Source organism: Haliaeetus leucocephalus, unplaced genomic scaffold (genome assembly GCF_000737465.1).
Source record: "Haliaeetus leucocephalus isolate CR32 unplaced genomic scaffold, Haliaeetus_leucocephalus-4.0 Scaffold340, whole genome shotgun sequence".
In the NCBI taxonomy this organism is placed as follows: domain Eukaryota; kingdom Metazoa; phylum Chordata; class Aves; order Accipitriformes; family Accipitridae; genus Haliaeetus; species Haliaeetus leucocephalus.
This window is the reverse complement of record NW_010972776.1, coordinates 10171767-10194618: the sequence shown is the minus strand read 5'-3', so window position 1 is coordinate 10194618 and position 22852 is coordinate 10171767. Positions and strand designations below refer to the sequence as shown.

The following is a 22852-nucleotide window of genomic DNA, read 5'->3' as shown; positions in this document are numbered from 1 at the left end:
AAATGGATAAAACATAGAGCCTGTCTCAAAAAACCCACCAAAATCAATAGCAACCTCTCCATTGATTCAAACAGGAAATGGATCAAGGTCTCCATGCCTCAGTAAATATTTTTACTGTACAACTAATTTCCCATTAGAAGGAAAAGCATAGGTTTTTGTAGGCCAGGGGGGAAAAGCAAAGCAAATTCTATGTAACAGAGCAGACAGATTACAAAGGAGAGGCAGTGCTCAGGTGGTGTATGAAGTGCTAATACCATGTTTGGTTTTTCAATGTTTTCTTCATTTTCCACTCACAGAGAAATTTTACACTGAAAAGAGGAAGCCTGATGTTTGCATCAGCAGCAGGACCATGATTCATGTATATGCCCCTCCTAGCTACAGCTGGCAGAGAAAATATGGTACCTGGGCATCACAGAGCGCCCTGGGCACTGGCCTCCTCCTCACCCAGCTTTGGGAGCAGAAAACAGCTGTGGGACCTTTGGAGCTCCCTTACCCATGGTTTCTAAACTAGTCCTTTCAGAGCCACACGAGGTAGGAGATACAGAGAAGCCTGACAGTCCTCTGCAGGAATTCCCCTTAGTCACGGCTGCAGCTTATATCAATTACTTTTAGTGACCTGAGGGTATTTATCCTGCAGTGGCTTGGTAGGATTCTGCTTTTACAGCAGATTATTGTCATGAGACTGGAAACTCTCGTGCCACACTGGTAAGATAACGCTCTGGTAACACAGTTGGTTAATAAATTTTGTTACAAACAGAGGCCGAATCAAAACTACAGAATTGCAGCCTGACAAAGGAAAGAAAAGAGAAAATGGCCAGCATCAGCATTGCCTGCATTCCTCGCATATCACCTGCTCACCAGCACACCGCCTGCACACTGCAGCACCGAGCTGCAGCAGCACGGGGAGGGCATGAGCTGGCTGAGGGATTTTGCTCCCCAAAATACATCACCTGGACGGTTTTCTTACAAGCGGATTTTCCTCCTCTCACATATCGTGTATACATCAGAAAAATTTCCCTTCCCTGGTTTGCATGTCTTCGGGTGAAAGAAAAAGGACAGGTGTCCCTGCAGGGGCAGGGGTGCTGAGCAGTGAGCTGAAAGTTCTTGTCAGAGGTGGCAGGACTTAAAAGGACACTGTCCAGATCATGTGGTTCTCTATAAACTTTCAGTAACCTCCTCCTTGGCTTTGTGTCCATCACATAATAATGCTCCAGAAGAAGAATTGTGTTTAACACCTCTCTGCATACCAGATCTTGCTCTGCCATGCCACTTGTTTTGCTATGAATATTCCCTTTCCACTTGGTGAGAGCAAAGGCTCATCTCTTGCTTGCTTTTTTTTTCCTAAAGGCTCTAATAGCTCCACTCCTCAGCCCAGTTCTCGGGAAAGAGAGCACACACAAGGAGATGCTGGTGGCAGAGGTGCAATTTGGTAATTGTTGAAGTAATGTTCAACTAAGATTTCCAGTATATTAAAAAAGTTGCCCGTGCTCTGCTCCAGGCTCCCTGCAGTAGCTGCTGTCAAGGGCAGGCTGCATGGAAGAGTGACCACATTGCTGAGCCCAGAACTGCCCAGTGAGATTTTGCCTTCTGTACGGAAACTCTGATAAAGGGCAGTCGAACAAATCAGGTATTTTCTCTGAAGTGAAAACGTTTCCGGCTTATCCTCTTGATCCTTCAGATTGTTATTCGTCGTGTGCGCAAGAGTAGCGCCTGCGGATGGACCCAAGCAAGGCATTAATCCAATAATGAATCCAGCAGTTCACCAGTAGACTCAAATTGCAAAACGATTCATCTTAGAACCTGTTTATAAGTGAAAAACAGGTATCTTGAGGCTGGTAACCTTTTAGAAACACCACAGTGACAGATTCTGCCTGACAGGTTTGATATGAATTTTGCCCGCTATATAAATATTGATGGGTTTAATGCTTAGCATTGCAGACTTAATCTTCTTAGCAGGTACATTTCCAGATCTAGAGCTGCGCTGAGTGCAAGGTCCCCCCGCCCCAGCGTGGCAACCATGCGGTACATCGCTCAAGGTGTTATTTAGAGTCATTAGTCCCTGAAAGGAAAAAGTTAATTGACAAGTGTTCACAAATGTTGTTTACTTGAGCATCTCAGGAGAATCGCCCAATTAATATACTCTCAACCAAGCGATTCGGGATCGTTAAGAGCCTCTGACGCGTTAACAGGGAAGGCACACAAGCGAGCAGGGACTCACTGCATTGCCCTCATCCTAGTGGGGGAAACAAGCTACCCTGGTACTGCTGCTATGCTTCCATATTCCCTATAGATCCCCTGGAGACTTCTGTGACCAGGACGAGAAGGAAGCAAAGGAGAGCATTTATTTTCAGACCCTGATATTCTGAGCAGCTCTTCCGAGAAGGTCTGTGTCTATGGAGGCTCAGAGCCCATCTCCACCAGCGAGACGTGTAATTTATAACTCCCTTTCTTCAATGTCAAAGCTAACTGCACAAAGGACATACAATCCTGAGAAAGACCCAATTTTACTGACACTATGAAGGATTAAGGAAGCAAGACAGGAAAAGATTATTTAAAAATCTGTATATGAGTTTGCTTTGTTTTCCAGCTTCTGGACGGCTCCTGTTTGTTTATTCTACCCGTACATCCCAGTTCACCTTTAGATAACTTAGCTGATTAAAGTTTATTCTCACTTTTAAAGTAAGGAATGTTATAACCTAATTGTTTAAATTAATGAGTTGCCCTGCAAGTTTTCTATTTTGAACAGGAGCCACTCTCAGTTGGTCCTGCAAAACCAAATTCTTTGACCTAATTTCTAAGAATAAATTCCCTCCTGAAAGCTGAATGCAGCTGTACCAATCCATATTGTCCAGCCTGCTGAAACTGGGTTTTTATAATGGAAATATGCAGAGCCCTCAGCGATGGTGATGTAAATTAAGCTACTGGTTTGGGGTTTTTTTTTTGCCAAGGCTATTCTGAAATCCTGAGGTCAGTACTTACATGGCTTGGTGACAAGGGAATTAAATGCACAAAGATCAGGTGATATTAGAATAAAGAGAAAAAAATCTCACTGGGAAAAAATAGAAGCATTCAATAATGTATGAAGCATAGATGTGCCATTGTTTAAATAAAAGAGCTGGAATGCTTTTTTTTTACTTTTACACTGACAAATGGATGCAAGAAAAATAAAAGAAGGACTTTGTGCTGTCTATTAACAAACATTCTTTGAAAAAATTATGATCAGATTTCTATGATCAAACTTTTAAAGATGTATTATATAGAATGAGGTAATGGATATCATATATTAACTGCCAGTTACCTGCAACCATGCAGATCATTTCCCCTTGCCTCTCCTTTCTGTTTAGGCTGCAAACCCACATGTCATGGAGTGTATCTCACTGTGACCTCTTGCCCACACCATAAATCAATGGTAGTTCTGCTGCTGAGCTGCTGCGCTTAAATCAAGCCCTATGTATATTAATAAATACAAAATCACATAGCAGCTCGGTGCTGTAATCCTGATAGGACTCTGCGGAGGCTGTCATCAGAAGCATTGTAGCCTGGTAGCAATTGCACCCTGGCACCCAGGATTTGTATTTCTGCTCAACACTGGCTAGAGCAAGACTCCAGTTTCCTTCCACTCATGTAGATTAGGCCTCTTTAATCTCTACTGGTGATATTTTTACACGATATTTTTCAGGGGAGGTTGTGATACAGGGAGAATACCTGGTCAGCTTGCAAACTCCTCACTCAGCGAGACCCTGGGGTACCCAGTGCAAAGTGAGGTCTGGCTGCACTAAACCAGGGATAAAAGGAACATCTCAGGGAAGAGCTGTTTGCTGTCACATCCCTAAATCTCTCTGAGCAGAGCAGGAGACTGCAGCGGCACAAGCCCGGCCTGTCAAAGAGCAGAAATCACCACTCTCCCAGCAAAACGCTTGCTTTAGATGCAACAACAAATATGATGCCCCAGTCTGGAAGGACACTGGAGTGAAAAGGATTTACAGGCAGAATTGGACCCCTGGGAGAGGACCGGCAGCAGCACCTCAAATACTTGCTGTAGAGACCAGGTTTCCTGGCAGAGCCATTTACCTCTTTCTGGAGATGTAAAGACATAAACCAAATTTTGTCAATATGAACATCTCATGAACATGGATGAAGCATTCTTTGCAGTGGTGTTCCCATCCATGCATGCTGGCACATGGCAGGACGAGGTGCAGGCTGTACTCCAGCTATACCAACCTCACTCACTGCCAAGGAGCCCAGCATAGTCATCCCAAAATACCACCCAGAATAATTTATGATTTGCTTGCACTCCACCTTGTCTCTCAGAGTATTTTCTTCTGCTGAAAGTATACAAATATATTTAGTAAAACTAGTCTATATTAAGACTAGAAAGTTTGCAACTCCATCATTTTTATTTGCTTCAGAGAGAGGATGTATCTCTGAATCAGTGCAAAGAAGGGACTTTTATTCTATTTGATTCAGAAAACAGTATTTGTACATTTCAAAGAGAAATATTTAACCATATTCAAATGGGCTAAAATGGTGCTATTGTCTAGATTTACAATTTTAAACAAAAATAGCTAAAAAGTCTTCCTTAATAAAACCAACAAAATAAGACAGCTTTGAAGGAAAAACAGACAGAACTGTGGTTCTATACAGTAGCAAAGATCTATTCACTAATTTGAAAAAAAGAAAATACCCAACTTATTTGCAGTCTTTCTTTTAAGGGAGAAAGAGGGGTTTTGTCTCCAGCTGTAGAGCAGAGAACTATTTCCAGTCCATCAAAGAGAGAAACTCAGCACAGACCTGGTCAGCCATGCAATCAATTTCCATTATTATTTTTTTCTGAAAGCAACAAGCTTCTGTGAAGCTGTGTTTGTTCTGTTTTTTCCTGCATGAATGATTTTGTATTAATAACAAGATTATCAGTAAAAGTTATGCACATACTGGTTTCTCAGAGTGTCCTCTGTGTTACTGCAGGGTTTCTTTCCCTTCAAACACAAGAGGTCAATAGTGACAACAGTGGTGCATACGTGATGGTCACCTCCTCTGCTCAGCAGAAGACAGAGCTGAGATGAGAAAGAAAATATATATTAGAGGATCCTGTGCAGCTGTATGAGCCAGTAGACAATGTTAAGGATCTTGCTCAATTTGGATCAAGGTAGCTGCCATCATTGCTTTAAATGGTAAGATTTGGTTAGGATGCTGGGAAGTTTTGCTTCCATATGCTGTCCGTGATCCTGCCTGAATATAGCTGATAGCAGCATCGGTGCTTGATGGAAGACCTCAGCAGCAGTCCTGAGGACTTACGTTTCCTCCAACCAGAGCTACTCATCACATACCAGCCGGAGAAGAGCTCTCCTGGCATATGGGACTGGCATGATGCTACAGCTGAAGTACTGCAGGCACAGCAGAAGATCCTGTCAAATCAATATTTTGCTTTCATCCAGAGTCTAAGGACATATTCTGACCACCGTTATCTCCATGGCTTCTCCTTACTCTTTTGGAAAAAGCAGCACTGGTTTACGACCCTGCGTCATCTCCTCTTGGGAAACAGAAAGGTGTTTCTGCAGAACAGGGCCTATTAGCTAAACCTCTGCTGCAGGGCACAGCTCAGTCGATCCATTGAATTTTCTGTGCACTCCCTCAAAAGCCTCTAGGAAGCCTCAGGAAACTTAAATGATGTGAGGGCACCAAACACCGAACCTAGCCCCTTTATTTTTTGAGTTCAGCCACTTTGCTTTTAGCTCATCACCCAGTGGGGTGAAGAAGAGGGAAGCAGTGTTGGCAGGGTTTGCCTTGCAGCGAGGTGACACTGTGGAGAGGCACATGAAAGGCACAGGGCATCTCTCCAATGCGTGGGCATGCTCCTCAGCAACATCCATTTTCTTTTTCTTCTCACTTCTCAGGGGCCCAGAGCCCTCCCGGGTCTGGACGTGCAGCAAGACTGCCTAAGAATAATTTGTTTGCACAGGAATTTGCAAGGAGCGAGAGCGCCGGCAGGGTAAACCGCAAGAGAGAGCCAAGAGAGGAGAGTATTTCGTGCATCGAGGTGATCTGGGCTGTGGTTTTGCTTCTCTGCCCTTGCTGGAGTGAAGATACAGTAACTGCTTGTATCAGTGGAGAGGAAAACCATGGCAACAGAAACTTAGTTCGTACATTAATTTATTGCCATCAAGATATTTGCCAAGTGCCAGCTCCCTGGGAAAAACGCATTTTTCATCAGTACTACACAGAAATTAGCATCAGAAGAATTAATGCACTTAATAACTGTCAAGGAACACCGAGGAATGTGCCTGAGACACGAAGACAACTGTATTTATGAGTCCCTTCAACCTATAGCAAACATCAGCTAACTGGATAAATGTCACTGCAAGTTTGAATCACAACTTGGTGTCATTTTAAATTTAAGTGAGGCAAGGGTTTTCTTTATTTAGCTAATGCTGGAAGTGACATAATGAATAAAGGGCACTAGCTCCTGTTTGTGTTGCAGATCTCTCAGCCTTAAACCTAGAAGAAGGTGAAGGCACTTCCTAAATGGGTCAAGTCATAAGCAAACATGGTTATTTTGTACCCAGAGGAGAAGGGATGCGTAACAGAGATGGAACCAATAGGACCCTTTAGCCAAACAGCGTTGGGACCCAACGCCATCTCCTCCTCCTCAGTTTTCCTCCTTCATCTAAACAAGAAGCTGCTGAAGCCCACTGGCGTTGCCGTGCAAGCACCTCCCAGCCAGGAGAGCTCTCGTGAAGCAAGTGCAGGCAGCCTGCTCCTATTTCACAGGTGGCAAAGCAGCAACACGGAAAATTTATGGGTGGCTATGGGAGATCCAGGGGTTAGTCCTCTGGGCTGAGTGCTCCCGAGCCTGCCCTGATGCTCCGTTCCCTGGCTTAACTCCAGGGTTATCCTCCTGCTACCCCATACTCCCAACAGCACAACTTCTCTGCATCGCTTTGGTATCAACCCTCCCTCCATATCACAACCTGCTAATCTGAAGTGACAGAAAACAAGCAACCAGCTGCCCAGATCGTCTCTGGGCTTTACATCCTTATCTCAGGAGAGTCCACATCTTGGTTTTGGCCCAGGGACAAAAAGAAGTAAGGTTTCTCCCCAACACTAATGTTGAATCACAGCTAATCCACTAAATATACAACACATGGACTTTAAGATGACTACAGGTAGCATCATATTTCTATGACTATTTTTGAAGGAATGTCAATCTCTGCCTTTTTTTTTTTTTTTTTTTTTAAATATACTGCATTGCCAACAGATAGCAGCACCTGCTGTCAGACACATACTGGAGAACTGAGTCCTGGGTTTGCTTTCAGGACCTACAGAGACTTCAGGAAATTTGGGTTGTGATGGGCCTGTTTTCCCATCCGAAGCAACAGCTTGTTCATACATTTCTAGAGGATGATGTTTTCAGATGTCTCCTGATCTGGAGCCAGACTTCCTCCTCCAAATTATTAAACACCATTTGCTTACACTGAGGGCTGTATTGCTGAAATTCATTCTGCTTATTAGTCTGTAAGCTAGTAACAAATTGACCCTTATGATTTTTGCAGAGAACATTATTTAGTACCACATACAAAATGGCATCTTTACTATGAGAAAAATAGCAACTGATTCATTGTTCAGCTGATGGGAGGAATTACCTCCATCACTGTGTGATTCAGCTTGATTCATCCCACGCCTGGAATCATCAAGGAATAATTTAAAGTCAACTCAACATATTGGTAAGCTCTAAACTAACTGCAGTCACTGGGCATCGCCATGGGCAGCTGGGGAAAGCCTGCATTTTGTACACATTGCTGATGGACAGGAGCAAATGTGAGGATATCTCAGTGGCAGAGTAGCAGTACTGCAAAGATGAAAGCATAGTTTGAGAAATGGATGATGTTCCCTCACCCAGGGTTCACTGTGGAAAGCCAGCTCTCAAGGGAGAAGCTAGAAAAAGCAGCAAGTTAGAGAAAAGGAATAAAAATTTTATTGAAGGTGAAGCAAGATATGTGCAGGGAAAGAGTGACAAAAAATCGAACTGTTACATGTACTGATGAGACAAATAGGACAGGACACGGTAGATCATCCGAAAATAGTGTAAAGCCTGGTGCATGCCTGCTTGCACATAAGACAAGCAGGGGACAGGTAACAAAAGGAAAAGCATGCAAGCCAGAAGCAAATATGGGGAAAAGGGAGTTAGTTAGTAGAAAACCAGCAACACAAAACAGATACTCCAGGACCCAGTAACACTGAAAGATAGGGATAATGAGAACAACAGCCAGGAAAATAACTCAAAAACCAGAAGGACTCAGGTCCCCTGATGGGGTGGGGTAACAGGGGTGACCATATAGAGAAATTGTGGAGTATTTATCAGCCACAGAGCACCAATTCTTTCAGGATCCTGCTATGGCCTGGACAAAGGGCTGCATGAGACAATAAGACAGTGTATATTGTTCCCATGGCACAGCTTTAGTGTGTCCAGAAACATGGGGTTTTCTAACACTGTTCTAGCACAGGCTAGAAAGCATGCTGTGGTGCCAAGGGGAACACACACAGGGCAGCCCTGTGGAATGGACCAGATTATAGATTCACTAAGTGAATACTCTGAAACACTGTAATTGCTGTCTGGGATGCATTATTGCAATATGAGGGTTTTAATGGAGAGTTAAGAACAGTGCTGACCTTTAAATACCCTATGCATTCTAAGGCTGCACTAGGTGATTTTACACCAATTATTTATTAGCCTTATAAGTAAATGAGTTATTATCATTCATGAATTCTGTAACAGTCAATTTGTTCCTCTGCCCAGAGCCTTGAAGTGCCTATTTCACAATTTCTTAGAGATGTAACCATAGGAACTAAGTGGTTGCCAACATAAACCTTCATAATTAATGATGATAAGCTTTCACCCTATTGAGTGATACTGAAATGTATACAGTCGATGAAATACACCTCAAGGGCCATGGGACCCTGAAGGCAGCGGTACATCGACTGACTGTATGTAACACTTACATACTGCCTGAGTGAGTACATTGGCTCAGCTGCGCATTTTTGAAACTCTCACACAAAGAAGCGTGCTATGAAATGGAAGACCAGGGCAGCAGATTTTCTGCCCTGGAAAGCAGAGATCCCTCTGAGCTGTAACAGAGAGCAAAGACAGTGCCACTGACGGACTCCCTGAGCATCACAGAGGAATGGGAAATGGCAGTGGAGAGGGGTCACAACCCTGCCAGGGACTGTGCTCATAGGGCAGTGCCAGGTCCCATGCCCTGGATCACTAGGGTAGCTGCAGCACTGGAGGGTCTGCCTGCTCCGCCGTGCAGTTCGGAGCAGCCCCCAGAGCTGGAGCCAACTCCCTTCCTGCAGCAGAGTACCCACCTCAGAGAAGGTATTTAGCTGTAGATACCTCCTGCAGGGTCAAACACAAAAAGGCAGTCAGGTAGCTTTTGTGGGCACCATTCCTGTCCCTTTCACCCTGGGATGAGTATTTCCAGTCTGTTCCCCTCTGAAGAGTTACTTTTTTTTCCTAAGCATCTAGTGCTGGAGGATAGACAGCTCCACTGCAGATGATCATCCTCTAATGGGTGTGTGGTTTCCAAGCAATAACGTGGCTTTTCCTAAGAGCCTATACAGGGACGCAAACACTCCATCCCTGGAGGTGACAATTTTATATACCAGGCCATGAAAGAATGCTTTTGCTTTTGCTCTTGCTTGCCTGTGACCGGGAAGGCACAAGACCTTCTTCCAGCGAAAAAATTTCAGTAAGCCCACAAATTAGGCTGGCAAACTGCTTTCTTGCCTGGGAGGGCGTATTCAGCAGAAGTGAGGCAGGGTGAAGTCAGAGGGCTCTTGCAGACTGAGCCTGGCACGATGGGTCCAGAAAGCTCAGCTGTGGATCACCAGATGGCCTGTCCAGCCAAGGGAACTGCCTGTTTTAACATGCATTTGAAAAATGCAGCCCAGCCAAGGTGCGCTGTCTGCTTGCAGACTGGCTCTGCAGTTACTAGCAACAGGTCATAATGCTTTTTGGGGAAAAGTGGGAGAAACGTACAGGGTTGAGATCCCTGCAAGATTCCCAATACACTTTGCTTATGAACAACTGCGGTAGCTCCCATCAAGCACAGCCCAGGACAGCTTGGTGCAAACTGCACAGACCAGCCAAGATGACAAGCGACTGCACAAGCTGAGAAGCAGCGTGCGTGCTCAGAGCCTGAGTCCAGCCCTGGTCCACAACTGGCTGGGCTGGGATTGCTGGCATCTCTCTCAAGATGCAGGCAAGAGGCACAGGAGCTTTTGACAGTTGCGATAAAAGGCTCAGAGAACATCTTGCAAGACATCTTCATTTACTGCTTCAAGAGAAACATCTGTAAGGATCAAATGTCCCTCAAATCCCAGAAACAAGATCCAGATGACTTTTCCCGCAGCATCTTAGTGTGGAAATTAGAGACATCCTTGCAAATGGTTTGGTGTTTCATGAAGTGGCTCTATCATAAGAAGATATAAAAGACTTTCCCATTTTCAAGATTCTTCCTAGAGCCATACTGTAGAAGAAGATCATGAGTGTGCTCCAGTTTCAGAGATGGAAACAGTTATTTGCCTACAAGGAAGTGGAGAACACAAGAACGGTCGCTTGGGGCCTGACTAAAAGTGATCGGAGCCCCTGTGCTGCTGGGAGAGCTACTTAGGGAGAGGGTGCAGGACAACGCAAGCATTGCGGTGAGGGGCTGCAGGTACATCTCCCACCTTGCAGCATCCAGGGAGCAAGGGGCTGCCTGAGCCAATGGGGTCAGCGCTGCAAAGGACCAGAACTGAGAGTTTGCCATTTAAATGTTTTCTGAAGGAAAACATCTGAAAACAGACACAGCAATAGTTTCCTTTCACCTTTGGGGACTGCTACTACAGAAAAGTGAAGTGCTTCAAGAGAGACATAGTGTAGGCTGGGTACACTTCTGTGCATAGATATATACACACATCCATTTCTATCTAAGCTGTCTATATACAGCACCTTGCATTAAGAAACCCCCATTTTGCTTCTGTAATGCAATAATCCTAACAATAAAGAAACACGTTTGAATATTTGACTTCATTAAGTAAACTATACCGATCCTTTAAGCAGGTTGTTGGTTATCTTGATCAGCAGAAACACTCTATGTTTAAATGTATCTGTCTTCAATTGGGTATAGATACACAGTCACTGGCAGATAACATTGTCACACAAGATAATAGGCTCCTGCTGCTAGATAAACACTTAGAGGAAGATGCACACTGGAATTTTTATTCCGTTGGCTTTAATGAGATGCAGTCAGCTCAAGTTTGGCTCCATATTTAGATGTCATTAAGAGAAGCTCTATACAATCATAACAACAATAAAAAAGGTCCCAATAATTTTTAGAATAATTTCTACTGGAAATAGGCTTTTCTTGCAAACACACATTTCTTTGCAGACTTCATGCAGCATTGCGTTGGCAGATAAGGAACCACACACAGCAAGGATGGGACTGAGAGATCTCATGGCGTGACCCAGGACTGAGCCACCTCGGAGGGGCCAGGTGCCCCCCTCACAATCAGGGATGCAGCCTGTGCACACGTGGTAGCGATGTCTTCTCTCCAAAGCACTGGTGTCAGTGCATGACATGATGCTGGTGCAGTTATATTTGGCATGGATGCAGTGTACGAATCTGGCCACCTAGCCACACAGGCAGGAGAGTTTTGGGCCTGCTGAGAACCCCCGTTTACAGCGGTTTGGGCTCCTTCATGCTCTGGCACACAAGACACTGTCCATCGCTCCCCAACAGCGGCTGCTCCCTGCAGCGACAAAAGGCTCAAACTAGCCAGGTTTACTAGTTTTCCTCTCTTTGTCTGCTTCATATGCTGTTGAATTCCAGTGTGTCCAGCTCCACATCCCCTTCTTGGTGACCTCTGAGGATTTTAAAATCTCCAAAACTCATTTTCTCCTTCATATTCCAGCAGGGATAACTTGGAGGAATAAAAATTTGGCCATATATATATATATATTTATATCCTATCATGTTATACTCTAAACAACTGCCTCTGGGTAAAAGAAACCACATTAAAATGTATGCAAACTATGTTAACAAATGTCAGCTAGAGGTCCCAAATACAAACTGCTTCTCAGCCTCCAGGCTAGAAATCTGAATAAACAGATGTTCTTTGCACTGTGCCCTGAAGGTTAAAGTTAACCTTTGTTAGACAAACAAGGGACACTGATATTCTTTTCTAAATAAGTAGGGCTGATGGCATATATAATCGAGGCTTAGACCATTTGACATACTTTACGTTAAGGATTTTAGCAGAGGAAGAGAAGTTATAATATTTCTAGGAGAGAAGCAGACAGATTGTACACAATAAATCAATAAATCTAGAGGTCAGAGGCATCCACGGAGAGACACCATCTCCCTGTTTCCATATCTACTTTCTTTGCAGTTCAGGGTCCGTATCAGCTGGAGGGATAATCTCAAAGTCCCTGGAGGAATGGCTCCCCTCTGACACCCTGTTCCTGGCAGGTTTCCAGCTTCATGTAGAGCAAGACCTAAGTTTTACTCTTTCACATACCAGTGAGTTAGGGCTTAAGATCTGGATGTGAGTAATTCCACCAGAGATAAACCTGTCAGAAGTACTCTTATCCATAAGAAGCATTTCAAAAGCTATACCCATGCCCATGTTGCAAACACGCCAGCTCAAGCTCTGGACTTAGCCCATGGATTAGAATACATCTCTAAAGTTTGGTAGTTTTAGACAATCTCTACCTAAGTACCCAATCTATTTTATGCATACCTCTCTAAAGTCAATGCATGGTAGCAGGATCCCACCTAACACAGATAACAACTTAGACACAAAGTAAGAATGGTAGAACATTTTCAAAGACCATTGTCCCTACCAGCTCAACATGTTTACTGCGAAAGGTATGTCCAGCCAGGGCTTTGCTACTTCATTGCAGCATCTGTACCTCTCCTGAGCAGCACAGATTGACTTGCACCATGAGAACGGGATTCACATCATTTCTGTGAGCTGCACAGTCAGTGAGATGGTGCCTCTGCAGGCTCTGAAACCTCCACACCTTTGAGAAAGGCAAAACCATCACAACCACAAACACTCAGTTCCTCCTAGCAAACACAAATTTATATAAAAAAAATGGTCATGTGCAGCTGCTACTCACATTTATATAGCTTGCATAGAAGTCATCATCTCTGAGCTCCTCTCTGTGCTTCTCCACACACAAGGGAACTATTAAATTAACAGACATGGAAAAAAGAAGAGACGCTCTAAGGGCCTGGTGGTGCCTCTAGCTGATGGAGGAAAGGTTTACAGTCTAATACTCACAAAGAGCCTTAAAGAAAAATTCCAGAATTACTTCTAGAGAAAACTGTACAATACTTCCCCATGAACATAAAAATTGAAGACAAAGTTAGGGGGAATCCTAGCCACTGTGTTGTTTATCCCCTAGAAACAGGAACACTAAATATACTGAAAGACCATTTGCTTCCCCACAGGTTAATCAGCAGGGTTTCCACCTTTTCTTGGGGTCTTTTGGGGCTTTGCAATATGAAATCAAGGCACATGTTCCTCTTGCTTTTTTTGGCTGAGTATCTGCATTGCTTCATATTTCTCTAGGCTGTGCTGCCTTTTCCTGCCTGTGCTTCTGTTTTGCACTAACCTATCCTGCATGTCTATCTGTGGAATTTTTTTATCATCTGAAAACTTCTAACCCATGTACATATCCATCTTTCTATCTCAGCAATAATGTGAATATGAGCAGTCTATGTTCCAGCTGTAAAGTGTCGTGTGTGGTAGGGGCTGCCTCCCACACTTGATTGCTTTAACTTACCCATTTTATTTCTCTTCACATAAGTGAATTCTTTCTCTACCCAGGCCACACTTGCTGACCTTGGAGATTATTTTTTATGTGGTCCTTTACAGGATGCTTCATGTTTTGCCAAATTAGTTCCAAATTTTCTCAAGGTCTACTAACAGACATTTTTTTATTCTGTATTGGGCAAAGTGAGATAGGCTGCTTTAGTCCACCTGTCTGAATGCTCTGCAGGTGAGATATGAGAACCCCCTGGAAAATAGAAATGAGTGGTCCAGCTTGGCACAGCCATGATGGAACAACAGCCCCATCCTAATCTAAAGAAGGAAGGTGTTTGGGACATTCTTCTAGGAGCAGGCAAACAGCATAGATTTGAAGACTGTATGGGCTTCGTTTTCACAGAGAACCAGAATAAAATATATACCCCACTGCTGCTCACCATGAGGTACCCTGTGGCCAGAGGCTGGCCAACGCAATGAGAGCAAGGGTTGCAGAGCCAGGAGAGCCGTTAGGACAGTTAAGTTCCTTGCTGCTTTGCCGAGCTACACATCACTAACTAATCTAGAATGACTCTCAAGGACTGCTGTTATTCAACAGAGGGCAATTAACAGGTTTTTTTAATATTTTGCCATGTTGTTTCAAGAATAATGGATTCAGGTGCAGGGACAATGCCTTGTAAACTGTCTGTAATAAGATACTTTGTATTAGGAAAGTACAGAACTATGATAGTTGATCATCTAATTAAATTTCAGGCTAAGTTTGCTATAATTTGATTTACTGATGTGTTCTGAGTGAATCACAAACATTTTGAAATACGAGGCTAGTATGACAACTGTGCACAATGATACAGAAAATAAAGGTCTTTTCCATGCCAACTGGAAATAAATCAACAGTTATTTAAATAAAGACATGAATTATTTATGGCACTTCTGTAGCACAAAGATGCTGATGCAGACACTATCATAACAGAGAATATAAAAGCAGAAACTAAATGTGTGACTTAACTGCCAATAATTCTGTAACATGTCTAAAGAAATAGTACCTTGTTTACTACAGGAAGCTATTCCCACCAATACACAGCGGACATGAGTTTTTCTGTATTACATCATGCAATCAACTAGACTACATTAATATCCTCAAACTAAGTATTTTCATCCTAAAGATGAATCTTCGTTAATGTTATTATACAGAAAAAGTACCTGTTGAATACATCCAGCCAGATAAGCCCATTTCCATCATAAGCTTTACAACATTTTAATGATTCCCACTGAGAAGTCAGCATTTTGCAAGATTTAAAAGAAAAAAGTTGAAAACAATTAAAAAATACAACCTTCATAGCCTTTTTCCATGGGAACAAAGTCGTCTATAGTGAGGGCAATTACTCCTTTTAAAGCATAGTTTTCACTGTTCTGTTGTGAGTTGCATTTAAATGGGACTGAACGCATCACCTCATCTTTCAAACATCTGTAAGTAGTCTAAATACAGGACATTAGATCTGGATAAGAAATCTCTGCAAAAATGTTCATTGATATTTTGTGCAAATTAGAGCTAACTCTATTTTGTACATGACAGCATCAGAACTCTCTGTTCCTCACAAATGATCTGAAATGGTAGATGTTTCTGCTAAATGATGGCATTTTGGCTGCCTTGAGTGAAAGCTGAGGGAGCATGGCTGATGCAAGGTGTAGTTAAATGTTGGTTAAAATCAGTAACTAGGCCTTGGTAGATTCAAAACAGAATCCATGGAAAAGGATGCGAACCACAATACCCTGCTTCAGAGACCCACTGCCAGGGTTGTATTTCAATTATAAGCTGCCCTGCAGCTATTAATAAAAGAAATAAAATGATAACCTGGACATGTTGCACTTGCTGCATCCGTAGCATTAATGATGCTCTCATCCCTTCTGTAACAGGGCATAACTTAAATTATATCCTTTTAAAACACAACTGGACTCTCTACTTTTAAAAGAGCGAATCAGTCCCCTGGTGCTTACGCGAAGGCAGAGCTGCTGCACAGGAGCACAGCAGCTAAACATAATTTCCAGAGGAGCTCTTAATTGACTGCACTTGTGGAAGATGCATCAAAATGTCCCCAAATGAGCACGTTGTTGCTTTTTTAATTTGCTGATAGTTTGCCCCCAGGTAAACCTCTAGCACACTAATAGTTTTTCTTGGCCAACATAACGAATGTAGATTTAGTATCTTTCTTTGCTAAATAAGAGGAACATTTACAATAGCTGCTGGCTAGAAAATTAACCAAGTGAACTCTTCAATTTGTCTGTCCCTGTCTGCCTCCCTCATTAATTTTTTATGGAAATCAAAGACTAATTCTGTCTCTCTGCTTGTAATCACATTCAAAACATGCTCATGACTCAGTAATCTGCTTATGAACATTGCCGTTCTCTGCAGTAACTCTGCAGACACCCACATTTGGGGCGGTCTGAACGCTCACACAGCTTGCAGTTGCCAACACAATTTTTTTTTCCTTGCTGTTTTTGTCATCTTAGACTCTCCCCTCCATCATGAAAGCTAACGGGATGAACAGGAAACCCATCAAGCCAAAGTTAGAAGTCATAAGAAGCTATTCACCACACTGCAAAACCATGGTAAGCAATTTCTGATGGCTTTATTCAAAAAGTGAAATTGCTGCTGGTGCCGTATCAAAACAAGCCCAGCCTGAAAGGCCAGATGTGAAATCCCACACTTATTATCTCAATGCAAGGGAAGTCTGATCCAAATTTGATATTTTGGCTTGAGCAAATGCAAATAACACAGTTCCTCTGCATACAGAACATACTGTGGATGAGGTTTTATTTTAAAATTAAACTAGTTGCCAAGATGTTAACTTTCTGAGCTGTGTTCAGCATCATAATTACCTGCTTCAACCAGTAATTGCTTGCCTTTGTGCAGCGGGGGCATCTAGTTATTATTCCTCATTCTGCCCCAGTTAAAAAGCCTCTGGGGACGAACTGTGAGCAGGTATCCATGTCACCTTCCCACCAGCTACTGGAATAAAAAGTGCCCAAGGTGAATTCACATTTAAAGGCAATACCATAATTTGTGTGCTCTTCGATGAGAAGAGACAAAAGGCAGCAAAGAACAAAGGACAAGGAACCGCTCCATGGGAGCACGAGGTACACAGCTGGGCTCATCATTGCTACCCTTTTAGCTGTATTTTGACGGCTTAGCAACCCAGCTAATTTTACCTAAGAGAGAAATGGTGAAGTAAAGTGATAATACTTCTCTATTAAGCAAGTGCACTTTTATTTATAGACAGATTTTGGATCACAAAAATAAAAGGGAGAAGCACTGAGCTTCTTTTCTACTTTTGTGTATAATCAGTATAAATGCTTTTCCACATTCAAAACATGCACCAAAATCAACTATCTTGCAGCATGCAATTTTTTTTTTTTGTGACTGTGGACAGCACAAAGACACTGTTAAGGGAGTTTTTAGCAAAATTATTTGAACATTTCTACTTAAAACCTTACTCTGTGCACAACAAACGTACATGTATGTATTGCACAGAGCTCTGGTAATGTATTCTAATGTTCTCTCATGCTTCCTGCGATCATAGTCCCCAGAGCGTAATATTTTGGAAGAAGCTAATTTGTCATATCATCTAAAGAAAACAAGCACAGTCTTCCCAGCTCTGCTCACACAACAGTGCATAAAAACAAAAAGGTTTTCTTTATTCCTAAAGAATGAGCCATGAGTTGCCTAAAAATAAGCTTTAAGAAGCACATAAAAATAAACACCACAAATATGAATGAGAGAGAATTCTAAATGAGACATTTATTAGATCCAGAAAGGCAAAGGAATAATGCAGCAACATGTGCCTTCTCTTCAAAACTAATTCTGTTTGAACTGACATGTTCATTTTTGTGTCTTTACAGCTAGGCGGGGATTTGATGAAGAGATGTGGTCATAGGGACGTGCAAGTGGGTCAGAATGACACGTTTCTGCAAGCTGAATCACATCACTTTTTAGCAATTACCTTCTAGAGAAAATGTAGGGACAAAACCACGCCGCTGCCAGCTAAGCAAAACCTCTCCTGAAACTTCCTGTGCAGAACATACTGTACTTCTGCTTATTTACCCCATTTCTTTGTTTTATTTTGCCAACTACAGTATTTCCATATTAATCTGGAGCATGCTCATTTTAGGCTTTAAAACTGGGTCAACGCACCAGAAAATTCACACCAAACTGCAGTTCCTGAGCACAGATAGGCAGAGTTGTCAAAATATTCTCATCACTGAGTAAATTTGTGCTTAGAGAAAAACCAACAGCCTGGAAAACATGAGTGCCCTGCAAGCTATCAATTAGCCCTTACATCAGGATAAACTTGTGTCAAGAGGAAATTACTTCCATTTTTATGTGAAGAAATTCAGCTCTGCTCTGACTTACAGAAAAGGACAGCTTGGGAAAGACTCCACTTGCCTAAAGAAAGGGTATTTCTTGCTGTGCTGTTTGATAAGTTCCTATAGGGGAGCTCCTATACTCTCAGCGGGGTAAGATTTAATCTGAACATCTTCTGAGATTTCAAAGATTTCCCATTCCTCATCAAGATGAAACAAAAATGCTTTCAGGAGATGTTTTCACAAAACCCACAGTGTCTCCCCAGAGCAACCCAAAGCTTCATGACAGGGGCAGCAATTTGGATGCTGGACTTGCCACAGAAACCCCTGGTCTACGTCAGATGTAGTGGGGTGATAAAACAGTTCTCCCAGACCTTGTGCAATTGCCTGCCCAAGGCTATTTGCAATTTGAGGCAAAATACTGTTTTTCAGGGAATGTGTATTTTCCAAAGAAAATATGCCTCCAGATATCATATTGCATAAGGTGCTTGAAGCATCTGTAGATGAACCAGGGATTGCACCTCATCCCAGCGTGCCTGACAGGCTGTGTGACAGCTGGGTACAACATCAGGGCTGCAGATTCAAGGGGATTTCTGAAAGTATAGAGGGGTTTCTGCTCATACTGCTTGTGCTGTACTGGATCTTGCAGTTTCAGCAGGAAAATTTAATTTGCTATGTACTGTTAATCTTGGTAACCCTGCTTATGGATCTGGCAGCATGACCAGGGACCCATTATTTTTGGAAATGTGAATGACATGTAGGAGACCAAAGAGCAGCCATAAGGGAAACCTCAGCATCAGGTGTAGTATGAACTCTGGCCTTTCTGAGGTTATCCAGACGAGAGCACCCAACACAAACTGTTCCAGACCACCCCAAAATCCACTGCTTCCAGCAAGGGTCACTGCTCCAGAGTGCACTCTTCACCAGAGACACATGCCAAGCTAACAAAAGCCCTGCAATGCCACTGCAACCTATAGATTAACTGTTATTCAGTGAAGCCAACAACCTGGATGTCAGAGAAATCCACCTTCCTACAAATACGCTGGAGAGCCTCCTTTTTCCCCAGCTGATCAGTCCTTGCTTACAGCCTTCTAGGCCCATGAACCCATTGCTTCAGAATAACAAGATGCATCAAAAATACTGAGATATAATGTAACTAAAGCTGCAGGAAGAATGCAACATTTTTTTAATTTTTGAAGTTTTTTTTTTCATTTGCAATTGCTCAAATTTGACTTTCTGTCTTTTTTTAAGCTTCTCTTACTGCCTCTAATTAAAGAATGCATTTTATTTGACTAATGTATGCAGAGACATATTCTGTAAAACTGTACCTGAACCACATTTTTTCATTAACTTTAACAAAATTGACATCTGTTGGTTTTGTGTGATCTTTGGAACAGATCTAAGATAAGAAAATATTCAGAGCACTGTTATCCCAGATTATGCTTACCAACCATGCTTCTCAGCTCCACATCAAACACAGAGCCAGATGGTAATATGCAGGTGAGCTTTTCCCTTCCTGTAGATATTCACACAGGCCTATATGGGTAGAAATAAAGTCTACTTAGAGCACGTGAATCTAATAGTGGATAATTCAGATGCAAAGATTAAACCTTTGAAATGAAGGGTAGGTAGAAACATATTAAGGACTATTTCATTACCTCCAGTTATGGGAGGTGTATTGCTAACTACTGCAAGTTATGCTTAGATCATAGAATCATAGAATGGTTTGGGTTGGAAGATCATCTAGTTCCAACCCCCCTGCCATGGACAGGGACACTTTCCACTAGACCAGGTTGCTCAAAGCCCCATCCAACCTGACCTTGAACACTGCCAGGGATGGGGCATCCACAGCCTCTCTGGGCAACCTGTCCCAGTGCCTCACCACCCTCACAGTGAAGAACTTCTTCCTTACATCTAATCTAAATCTACCCTCTCTCAGTTTAAAGCCATTACCCCTTGTCCCATCACTACATGCCTTTGTAAAAAGTCCCTCCCCATCTTTCCTGTAGGCCCCTTTAAGTACTGGCAGGCTGCTATAAGGTGTCCCCGGCGCCTTCTCTTCTCCAGGCTGAACAACCCCAACTCTCTCAGCTCGTCTTCACAGGAGAGGTGCTCCAGCCCCCTGATCATCTTCATGGCCTTCCTCTGGACCTGCTTCAAAAGGTCCATGTCCTTCTTATGTTGAGGCCCCAGAGCTGAAGGCAGTACTCCAGGTGGGATCTTATGAGAGCAGAGTAGAGGGGGACAGTCACCTCCCACGACCTGCTGGTCACGCTTCTTTTGATGCAGCGCAGGATACGGTTGGCTTTCTGGGCTGCAAGCACACGTTGCCAGGTCATGTTGACCTTCTTGTCAACCAACACCCCTAAGTCCTTCTCCACAGGGCTGCTCTCAATCCACTCATCGCCCAGCCTGTATTTGTGCTTGGGATTGGCCCGACCCATGTGCAGGACCTTGCACTGGGCCTTGGTGAATTTCATGAGGTTTGCACAGGCCCACCTCTCAAGACTGTCAGGGTCCCTCTGGATGGCATCCCTTCCCTCCAGCATGTCGACTGCACCACACAGCTGGGTGTTGTTGGCAAACTCGCTGAGGGTGCACTCAATCCCACCGACCATGTCACCAACAAAGATGTTATACAGCACTGGTCCCAATACCAACCCCTGAGGAGCACCACTCATCACTAGTCTCACTGCTGGAGAAAAGCATCTTGCTCATGATTCAAAACATGGCACCACAAGCTAAAAGACAGAAATGTCGGCTCCATAGAATTCAACAGAAAAATCCCCATAGACATGGGTGAAGCCAGGGCTTCCTCCCAAAACACTCTCCGTATCTCTGCCTTCCTGCACTGACATTTTCCTGCTCTAGTCTCGCTTTTTCCTCTTCTTTTACATGACTTAATCCTTCCTCCATTTATGATGTCTTTTATGATGCCTCTTTTCAAGGCACTGCCTTGCTCCAGTACATCTTTGTCTTCTTCTCTTTCTCTTCTCTTTTCTTTTTGCATCTTTTTCAGAGCAACTGAAAAAAAATTAACCTTTACTGCACCGTGTCTTCCCAGCCAAATGAGGCAAGAGAAATCAAAACCTCCCTCCCTTTTCCCATCCAAGGACCTTTCGAGAGTTTCAGTCCTATGAGGAGACTGAACTCACAGACCTGAAATTTGCTCAGATCTATTTTCCCACACTGGTCCTAATTTAGTGTTATTGGCTGTATGTGGCTCCCAGTCCTGCCTGTCTAACCTCCAAATAGCACTGCCACATGTTTCTGGTTGAATGTCACAGGGGCACCCCATCTTAGACTCCAACGGGATTTAATGAACAGGAAAATATCCCTTTTGAAACACATTCATGGCTTTCAGGCTACTGAATGGGGTAAATGTAAATTGAATGCTGAAGATCAGTTGATTTACCAAAAAAAAGTGTCATGGATAAACTAATTTCTAACAAGATATATTTTCTAATAAGACTTATATTCCCCCTCCAGTTTCAGTACTGCCAATATAGTGCTACATCTATTAGCATGGCACACAGGCTGGACAGGTCAGAAGAGTTCAGTCTTAAATTTGTAGGAAAAATGATGCTGTATGTATTTTCCAGTTCTTGTCTCTGTTAACCTCTCCATCTTGAGATATGCAACATTTACTAGCTTACACGTTTGACATTTCCCTCTTTGACTGAATGCCCATTCTCCTTCTGCTTTGGACTATTTCAGAGCCTGTTAACAAGGGAAAATAGAACTGGCCAGGAAAATAAATTACTTTTTGAAAAAGATCACAGTAGTGCAGACATGTTTCTGAGTAACCGGATTGAGAAAGGGGACAGCAATTGCAAACCATATGCTTAAAAGTACCTGGACAAAGTGACTTTGCTTTAGAAATTGGACTTGTGTTATTCAAATGCATCTGTTTGTCTTGTGTTAATAGTTAACAGTTAATAGTTAATTCAAATAGTAGTTAATAATATTCCATAACAGTTAATCATTCAATACAAATTTAAAATAAACAATAAATAATTTTAATATAACTATTATTTTAAATTATTATTATTTAATACTAATATTAAACAATGAAATTCAATAATAGTTAGTGGTTAATTCAAGTCACCTATTTAATGTTTAAGACACCTGTGTAAAAAGAACTTGCTTTCAAGTCTACAACATCAATGAGCTATTGCAGCATCATGGTATTCCCAGGAAAGAATTTGCACCAGAGCTAGAAAACTGCTCACCAGCAATTCATTACAAAGACTCAAAACCCCTCCCAACCCACACGCTGTACCATGCTATCAATTGATACGCAACTCTTTCCATTAACATCAGTGAGGATTTCTGCTTTAAAATGCTCCCGAGTTGGTCACTGCTAGAAATAATGAACCTTCTGCTGGTGACACTGCGAAGCTCTCCCGGACCAGTGGCATGACAGTGGCATGTGGTCCCTGTGCAGGAGTGTGTGCACTGGGGACGAGGGCTGCCAAACACCTCCTGTTAGCCAGCCCCCAGCCTGTGTCGATACCTAAGGCTTGTGATATGAAGCTCTGTTATTTTAGAGGAATGTTGTCCAGGTAATGCAATCCTGACACATGTATTATGACATTGTGCTGTGTCTTTGTCAGAGCTTTTTAATGGATAGAAGCAAGGCTTACTTAGAAAATATACCCTGCGGACAAGGGTATGCCCC

At 42.8% G+C, this 22852-nt stretch overlaps 1 protein-coding gene across 1 annotated transcript in view; it reads left to right on the top strand.

Annotated features, from left to right (window-relative positions):
• LOC104834850 (protein FAM162B-like) overlaps positions 1-16349 on the top strand; it is a 104702-nt gene extending 88353 nt beyond the window's left edge. Inside the window, exon 8 of the transcript XR_774666.1 lies at positions 16321-16349. The gene's annotated coding sequence lies outside the window, so the exon portion shown is untranslated. The remainder of the gene's footprint in view (positions 1-16320) is intronic.
• The last annotated feature ends 6503 nt before the right edge of the window (positions 16350-22852 follow it).